This window comes from Magnolia sinica, chromosome 7, assembly GCF_029962835.1.
Source record: "Magnolia sinica isolate HGM2019 chromosome 7, MsV1, whole genome shotgun sequence".
Taxonomy (NCBI): Eukaryota; Viridiplantae; Streptophyta; class Magnoliopsida; order Magnoliales; family Magnoliaceae; genus Magnolia; species Magnolia sinica.
Genome location: NC_080579.1, coordinates 78808441 through 78818193, shown reverse-complemented (window position 1 = coordinate 78818193; position 9753 = coordinate 78808441).

The following is a 9753-nucleotide window of genomic DNA, read 5'->3' as shown; positions in this document are numbered from 1 at the left end:
TAGGTTAGTTATTTTAAGAAAGATTTTTCTGATTTCTAAAAACTAACCTATTTTCCTTTTTTGTAGGACCTTGACATTCTAAATTGGATCTTAATACAGGAATCTCTAGTCTGGTAACATCTTTCTAAACTTCTCCTCTTACTTTCTGCATTGCTGTAGGATTTTGATTTCTTTTAAGATTAGACTCAGAGTTAGGGGTCTACCATAAAAGCGTGGGTACGTGCATATGCTGAGATGGATAGGAGATATTGGGGAATGCCTGAGGTTTGTGGAATTCAACATATACCTCAAGATTTCTCTCCATCGAGAACCGATATTGAGAACCGACTAGAACGTTTTGTTCCATCGGTTAATAGGGCTATATACGATCGTAATTATGGGAATGAGGATTATTATCAACCATCATATTCTCCCACCTATGATCAGTATGACTATAACCAGTGGAAACATCAAAATTGGGAAAATGAACCAACAATATGTTATAATGATTATTCTCTTGGATCCCATACCTTTGAAATCCAACCAGAAACAACCCAAGAGGATTCATTTCAACGTAACATGGCCTGTCTTACGAAAATTAGCAAATCATTGAAAACATTTAATTCGCGCCTTAATAAGGCAGAGGAGGCTCATTCATCACCGCCACAATTGATTCCAGAAATACAATGCGAGGAAAGTGATCCTCACTCACTTTTGAAGAAATCTGGAATTTGGAATGAGGAGTTGGATTTCATTACTGAGCATGCGGTTTAATTTTTTGATGAATCGATCTCGATGACTGTTCAAAAGAATGGTGAAGATACATGGGTGTCTTTTAAATACAATGATGATGACACACCTGCCTTACATGACACACAGGATTTCAATGATGAGGTAGATGTTAGTTTATTTGAACCTTAACCGAATTTAGGAATAGAATGTGAGGAAGGCGATCCTACCCCAAGTGTGCACTGGGCTGAACTATAATATGATGAGTATTGGGATGACGATCTTAAATGTGCAGCCACAGTTCCCCTGGAATCAATCTTAAGTTTGGTCCAGGTTAATGATCGAGAAGTACACGAAGAGAACGGTCAAAATGAGCCACTCCTCTCACCTAACATGTCTAATTTAAAAGTGGAGGATGAGCCCCTTACAACCGACCCTTCTAACTCTTGTGAAATATGTTTGGACCACTCCCCTGAATTGAATGACGATATGATTCAAGAGATGGACGAGTTACTCGATATAACTTGGGAATTTGAAACCACCCAGTTGAGGCCACTATCTGAACTGTTGAATGTTGACGATTCAATGCTTCTTCTGAGTAGTATCAATGAATAGAGTCCTCACATCAATACTTCGTCTCCTGACCTTCAAATTGTTTGTGCAGGGTTGGAGCAAGAGAGCATACCTCCATCTACTTTTAGAGATGATGGACTCCTTGAGCAGATCATCACAAACTTTAATGTAGAAAATAAGTCACCCTCAGCTGAATGTCCCAACTCTTTTGATGATTTTTTGGCACACTTTGCAGATTCAAATGATCCTATGATAAGAGACATAGTGAATGCCTTACAAGACAACATCTCGGTAGTCATCACTGACCGAGAGAACCCTTACTCTGAAGCCGCTTATTCCATAGATCCTGAATGTTTACCATTAAGGGAGGAGGAGCTGAAAATTGAACCGAAGTCTGACACTTCGGAATGTGTTGAGACTACATTACTTCTTGCGAAGTTTTCTAAACTTTATCTACCTTTTTGATTCACTATGGGATACTAACGTTGAAACTTCTTCTGTCATAGGTGAATCGTATATACTATGGATACCTCAGGCGAATCAACAATAAATTTTTAATGAGGTACATAAGTTTTTCTGGAAAGTCAAGCTCCAGGGCATCCAAGCCTATTGCAAAAAGGACTTTTGGATGATCCTGTTGAGGAACTTACTGAGAAACTTATCACGATATTGGCCGGAAGAGGAACCTTGCGACATGATCGAGTAGTTTTTTCCTACCTTCTTAGGACTAGGGTAGTTTGCTTTATTTCTCTGACAGAAGACGGTAAACTTAGCGCTCCTGGGAGGCAACCCAGCTTTTCATTCCATTTCATTTTTCTTAGTTAGTTAGTTCAATGTTTGCGGGTAACATGACTGCGACTGCAAACCCTCACGAGACTACAACTCGTCCACTAGGTGCAACCTAGGGGTTTAAAGGCTTGTTGCATACGCTAAATGCAATCGAGAGCACCTGCGAAAATGGGGTAGGTAGGACTTTATTTTTATTATTTTTGTTTTACTTCTGTTGGTTTCTCTCTTGTGCTGACTCGCTCTTACGTAGATATCTTTGGAAAGCCTCTTGATTCTTTCGTCCAGGTACTATCTTTCCATCACTCCTCTTGTACTTTCGTTGTCCCATATTTCTTTTACATTGAGGACAATGTAGATTTTAGGTTAGGGGTGGGAGCTTAGGTTACCTAATCAGTGTTTTCTTGGTCTTGTGCAAAAATTGTGAAACTTTTTAAATTTTTCTGGAAGTTCTTATGAATTCGAAGTGATTTTGACGACCATCTTGGATTTAGAATTACAAGATAAGTGATGTTGGTAATTTATGACTCTTGGATTCAATTATCTATTAGATTTCACGATTAAGTTTGAAGTGTCAATCCAGAATTAGAAGTTATAAACATTGATTGAATCATGATTTCACATGTTGCATCCCGCTTTCACATTAAGGTTTCAGTTTGATATTGAAGGGTTAACTTGGTGATCATTAAGCATGGAAGGAACCAACCGAGGGAATTTGCCTGTCATGATCAATTGAAGAAAAAGAAAATACCTGGCGAAAAAAAAAAAAAATGCCTTTGGAAAGGGTTGGGCAAATAATCTTCACCATAGGTTTGCTCCCTATAGGTGTAGATTTAATTCTCCATGGACATATGTGAAAAGGGTTGGGTGTACAGTCTTCACCATAGGTTTACTCCCTATAGGTAAGTACTTGATTCCCCTCCTTGGTGCTCCTTTTAATAGAAAAATCAAAGGCTAAAAGAAAGAAAAAGAATGATCTATGAGGCACGTTTTAGTTTAGGTTTTGGGTGTCCTGAATGCTCTTGTGGTTACCAATGATATTATGAAATAATGAATTGAATCTTAATGTTGATAAGTCGAGACTAGACTATATACTTAGGGATCCTAATGTTTAGAATTTTTCTGATGGATGGATTAATGCTTTGAACTTGACGATAAAGTTTACCATGCGCTTGAGTCTAAGAGAGAGTAATGCTAACAATCATGAATCTTAGACTACTTGTATCTAGATTGTTTTCCAAAAATCACTCGAGTTCATAAAAATTGTCCTGTAATTCTCAACTTATTTTTCACATACCTTTCTTGGGACTAGCAAGATGCTAGTTGGTGGTTGTGTTGAGGGCCAAATATTGCATATTAGACCCCGGTTATTGCCTGAATTTACGAACATTGTACTGTTTAACGCCCTGCTTTAATCGTGTTTGTGATACAAGGTGTATTTAGGAGCTTGGACTACACAAGGGTGGTAAAAGCACGGATTTAATGTCCAGAATTCACCAAGGCAAGGGACAGACCTCAGAGGACTAAGATCGACAGATTTGCATGCCAGGGATCCAAGAAAATCGAGAAATTGAAGCTCAAATAGCCCGAAAGACGTCCGGAAGGCAAGATCACAGGGTTCTCACCATCCGTGTAGCTCAAAACTCTATATGTGGCATGAGGATCACAAATTAACCGTACACGTCAAAAATCAGCCATTGGATTATTGTAGAAGTGGCCCAACGGATGGATCAGCCCTTTAAATCCTTAAGTGGGGCCCACCTGATCTTTGGATACGCTTCAATTTTGGACTCAATGCCTTAATTGAGGTGAAAAAATAGATGGACGGAGAGGATTTCTCATAAACGTCACGATGGACCCTACCTGGAGGGTGTGCGTGTGCACAACACACTTACACACGACGTGCACTAAAAATCGGAAACGGGTCAGCGCACGCTGACCCGTCTTCCTCTCTCCTCTGCGAAAGAACAGACAGCATCTTTATGCTGTCTGTCCGTTTTTCACTAGTGGGCCCCACTCGTCATCCTTTTGCAAGATCTGGACCATCCATTACGTCCCTAGGGGAGGCTGGACCCTCGCCTAGGTGTCCTTATTTTCCCGTGCGTGCACACATGTGTAAATCGTGATCAAACGCAAGATGAACGGCGGAGTAGAAGATCTCGTGGGCTACACCGATTTTACTAAAAAAAACTCATTCCTGGATGGTTTTTCGTCCTGAAACCAATGGACGTAGTGGATTTTCCATTTGGATTCAATAAGTGGGCCAACGCAAGTAACAAAGTCGACATGCGTCGACTCTGTTTCGCAACAGAGGCTGCGGTCCTTTCTTGTGGGCCTCCATGGACCATGATCCATATAATCAGAACCGTCCATCAGGCTTAAAAGGGCCCTATAAACATGTACTAGGCGTCGAAATCGCGGAATGAAGTGCAGGCGGCTGTTGATATTCCAAAACGCAGAATAGACGGTGTAACAAAATAAACTGTGGGCCACCATGGTTTTAACCCAAAATCGATCAGGTCTGAATGGTTTTTCTTAAGTAATCCGGTGGACAGTGTGGATCTCTTGAAAGATAGCCAAAGTGGGCCCCACCGAGAGCTCAGCGCAGCTCTTGTGCGTATATTCCGGATAGTGGTAGCCCATCTCCGTCGATCTATTTGATGATCTAGACCATTCAAGTTGCAGATTCTAGGGTCTAAACTCCTCCTAGGTGGTCGGATCGACCGGACTGGCTTCACTTTCATCTTGCACTTGTTCCAAACGCAACAAAACTATGCGTTTTCATGCGCAGAAGCAGAGTTTCGCGACGAGTCTGCTGCGAACGGTGGAGCACAACGGAGTCGGTTCACCGACTCTGGATCTATAAAAGAGGAGAGGGACGGGAGAAGAGGGGGGCTGGAAATCCGGGACGGGGACGAGGACGGGCAGCTGTGGAGGCATCATCAGCACCAAGTAGTGTCTTTTATTTTTCTGTTTTATTTTTTCTTTCTTTTAAGGGTAGCCTAATTATGTTGGGCTGAACCTCTTAGCTAGGGCTAAGAGGTGAAGCTTGTAGCGTGACGGGAGAACTAGTTGTTTGTGCCTTTTAACTGATGTTGATTTTAGTTGATTATGGGAATGTTTTTAGTTTTTAATAGTCTGTTGTGACTAAAATTACAATGGGTCTGCAATAGCTTTGAGCATGTTCCTTTTCTTCTATATTTATGACGTCAGGAAGCTCTATTGTTCACCATCGTCTCCTAGGCATGGTTGGATGACGGTACCCTTCCTAACCTTCATACATTGTTGATTGGTTGGTAATTAGTTTAATTCTGTTGTTTACTTTGTCTCCTGGGCATGGTTTGGTGATAAAATCCATTCTAATTCATACACCTTTCATCTCTTGAAAACTATATCAAAGGAGGTTCAGTCTTGATTTCCATGGTTACACCTTTAACTGGATGAAGATGGACTCTAAGTCCAGTTGAGTTTCTGATGCAGGCATAAGATCTCTTTGATCTCTACAAGTAGATCCTCTAAATCCCTAGTTTCCTATCTCTGATTTCTCTTAAGTTTTAGATTAATCTCTCACCATTATTCATCACTTTATATTCGATTTAAATTTCATTTTAGGCTAGTTCTATTTCTACCTAGTTTCAGGTAACGTACAAGTATCAGTCCCTTGGGATTCGACCTCGGTCTCACCGAGTTTATTACTACATCACAACCCTGCACTTGGGGAGTGAACAGTAGGGGTTTCGGTCTCGAATTGGGTTGGGTACAGTGACCGGCAGGTAGGGTTACTAGGGTAGAGGGGAAGGAGTTTTTTTTTTAAAAGGTTTATATAGTTCCCGATAATCGGAACGTGTCGGGTTTCGGATCGGGTCAAGTTTGACCGGATCGAGTCGGGTCGAGTTACCATGTAACTCAAACTCAACTCAGTTGGGTTTCAGATCGTCCTAAGTCTACTTGATTCGAACCCGACTCTGCCATTCGGTTTAGGTTGAGTTAGGTCTGACTGAGACGGTTGAGTCGAGTCCATAGTGTAGTTCAACTTGTGTGCAACTCTACTCTACAATTTCAATGGTTGAGGGACATCTCTACTTCATATACTAACATAAGTATTAGGTTTCCTTTCTTTTCATTGCATGTGCGATATTCACAAGTTCTAAAAAAAACCCGTTGTTTATATTTTCTCTACTTCACCCGAGGTAGGACAAGTGCACCAAATCAAGCCCGAACGCACCGCACCTGAGCTAGGCCAGGTGAGACGTACCACAGGTCCATAAGACCATAGTGAGCTCGGATGAATGCTTGCATCGCACCCGAGCAAGCCCAGACGCACCACAGCAAGCTCAGGCCGCTCCTGAGTTAGCCTAGGTGCACCATAGTGGGCCCAGGCCACTCCAGAGCCAACCTAAGCTTACTCGAGCCAGATATTATGATGATTTATTTAATTAAAATAATAATAAAAATTATATGAAATAGAGATGAATTGCTGCCGGAGTCGGGATGAATTGGAGAGGAGAGAGATAGGAGGAGGAGGTGGAGGAGGAGGAGGAGCTCGAATGGGTTTGGCCGGATGGGTGCTGCTGTGCAAGAGTAGGGGTTTCGGTCTCGGATTGGGTTGGGTGCAGTGACCGGCAGGTAGGGTTACTAGGGTAGAGGGGAAGGAGTTTTTTTTTTTTTTTTGGGGTTTATATAGTTCTCGATAATCAGATCGTGTCGGGTTTCGGATCGGGTCGAGTTTGACCGGATCGAGTCGGGTCGAGTTACCATGTAATTCAAACTCAACTCGGTTGGGTTTCAGATCATCCTAAGTCTACTCGATTCGAACCTGACTCTACCATTTGGTTTAGGTTGAGTTAGGTCTGACTGAGACGGTTAAGTCGAGTCCATAGTGTAGTTCAACTCGTGTGCAACTCTAGTCTACAATTTCAATGGTTGAGGGACATCTCTACTTCATATACTAACATAAGTATTAGGTTTCCTTTCTTTTCATTACATGTGTGATCTTCACAAGTACTTAAAATTGTATATATTTTCTTAAGAGATCATTTGAATGCCTTAAATTTTATTAGTTATAAAGGACTTATAGGTAACTCATAGTCAATGTTTGGATATGATATTTTACCAATGAGTTATAAGCTATAAGTCACTTAGCTGTAAGTAACTCAACCTAAAAATCACTTTCTTGTGTAACTTGTTTACAACTTGAAAGGTTATAGACATCCAAATGACCCCTAAGTTTATTACTTATGTACAAAATACTAATGTTTTGAGCAGAGTACCTCTCTCAGCATAATGAGTGGGCTTAACCCTTTTTTCATATTGATGAGGGTCAAATATTGCATATTAGACCTCAGTTATTACCTGGTTTTACAAACATGATAATGTTTAACACTCTATTTAAATCATGTTTTTGGTTGCAATGTGAATTTAGGAGCTTGGACTTAAAAGAGTCCTAAAAGCCTAGATTTAACACTAGAGATCCAAGAAAATCAAGCAATTCACGCTAAAGAGGCCTGAAAATCGTCCAAAATTTAAGATCACAGGGTTCCCACCATTCGTTTGACTCAAAACTTTATATCTGGCTTGAGGACCATAAATTAACCGCACATGTCAAAATTCAGCCCTTGGATCCCTCTAGAAGTGGCCCAACGGACAAATCAGCCCACATATAAGTGATTTGGGGCACACGTGATCTCTGGATATGCTTCAATATTGGTCTCAACCCCTTAAATTAAATGAGGAAAGGGATGGACGGAGCGGATTTCTAATAAGCATCACAGTAGACCCCACATGGGGGTGTGAGAGTGCACAACTGGCGCACTCCCGCGCCACACCGGACCGCTGAGATTAGTCAACGGGCACTTACCTGACCTAGTTTTTGCATACATACAGCGTGGATGCTGAGATGAATAGAGGGCCACACCGATCATCCAAACGGACGATCCAGACCGTCCATTGCTTCCATGGAGTGGCCAAGACCCTCACCAAGGTCTCCTTTTAGACCCATGCACGTGTACACACGAAGATCAACGGAAAATGCAAGATGTATAGCGAGTTGATTTGATATAGTGGACCACATCAAAACTCAACCAAAACCACTCCTTTTCGACTGAAATTTTGCCAAGAATCTAATGAACGGCGGGGATTTCACCGAAAACATCACTGTGGGGCCCACCGAACATGTCAGCACAGGTTCTTTCGCACCATACGCACGTCCGGTTTTCCTGGATGTCGCGGGGAGCTGTGGGCCACTGTTTGTGGTCAAATGGGTGATCCAAACCTTTCAGAACCTTCAAAGGGGGTTTTTAACCCCAACAATGGAGCTAAAACATGTTTCTTGGCCGTGTATCGTCCAGAAAATCGATCCAAACACAGGTCTATCGCGTTTTTACAACTACCAGCTGTGTAAATAGATTCCAGCTACCCTTAGGGCCTATAAAAGAGAGGGAGAAGAACGTGGGAAGGTGGGCAGATGTGGAGGCTAGAATGTGTGAAGAAGGGAGAGAGAGCAAGATTAGCATGGGCCGACGATCTTAGAGTTCTTTCTTTTCTTCATTTTTCTTATTTTCTATTTAGTTATGTTCCTAAGAAGATTTTAGTTTAATCATGGTCATGATTGGCTAAATCTCTTAGCTAGGGCTAAGAGGTGAAGCTTGTAACGTGATGGGTGGTCTTCTATCACTTTGATTTATGTTACATTGAACTGACTTTGATTCTAGTTTGATTAATAGGAATGCTTTCAGTTTTTAATGGTTTGTTGTGACTTAAATTACAATGAATCTGCGATAGCTTTAAGCATGTTCTTATCATTATAGGGATTGTGAATTTAGGAATCCCTGTTATTCACCATCATCTCCTGGGCATGGTTGGATGATGAAATCCTTCCTAATATTCATAACTCCCTTAGATTAGATGTGAATTGGCTAAATTCTATTGTTTGCTTTGTCTCATGGGCATGGTTTTGTGATAGTATCAATTCTAATTCTCATACCTATCTTCTATTGAAAACTATATCAAAGGAAGTTCAGATTTGAATTTTTAATGATATATCTTCCAACTGGATGAGGATGGTAGTCTAGATCCAGTTGTATTCGTGAATCAAGCATAGATCTCCCTGATCTCTACAAGTGAGTCCTTGGAATCCCTAGTTTCCCACCTTTGAATTCTACAAGTTTTAGTTAATTAGTTCACCATTATTCTCTTAAATTCTCCTGATTAGATTACATCTTCTTCTAGTTCTAGTTACTTTCAGATTACGTACAAGGTTCAGTCCCTGTGGATTCGACCTCGGTCTTACCGAGATTATTACTACATCACAACCCTATACTTGGAGTGTGAACACATATTATGCAAACAATTTTCAATTTATTAAAGGCCCTAAATTGGGAGAATTTAAAAACCAAGTGTCCCGTCATATAATTCCCTAGTAAAAATTTAGATGTCGATATGGAAAATGAAAATAAAATCCTAACAATTGATTTTCTTCATTTTACCCCCAATCCATACACGCCTTATGAAAATGTTAAAATTATTTTTGTCATGTTCCTTAAATTAGTTTTTTGAAATTTTGTATGTTATAACCTTTCTTTTAAAAACTTTTTTAAGATCCTACATTGTAAGTAGGGTTTGAAATGTAATTTATATAGGGCCATTCTTATATTTTAAAAACTTATTAAGGTGCACTTGGCACGTCAA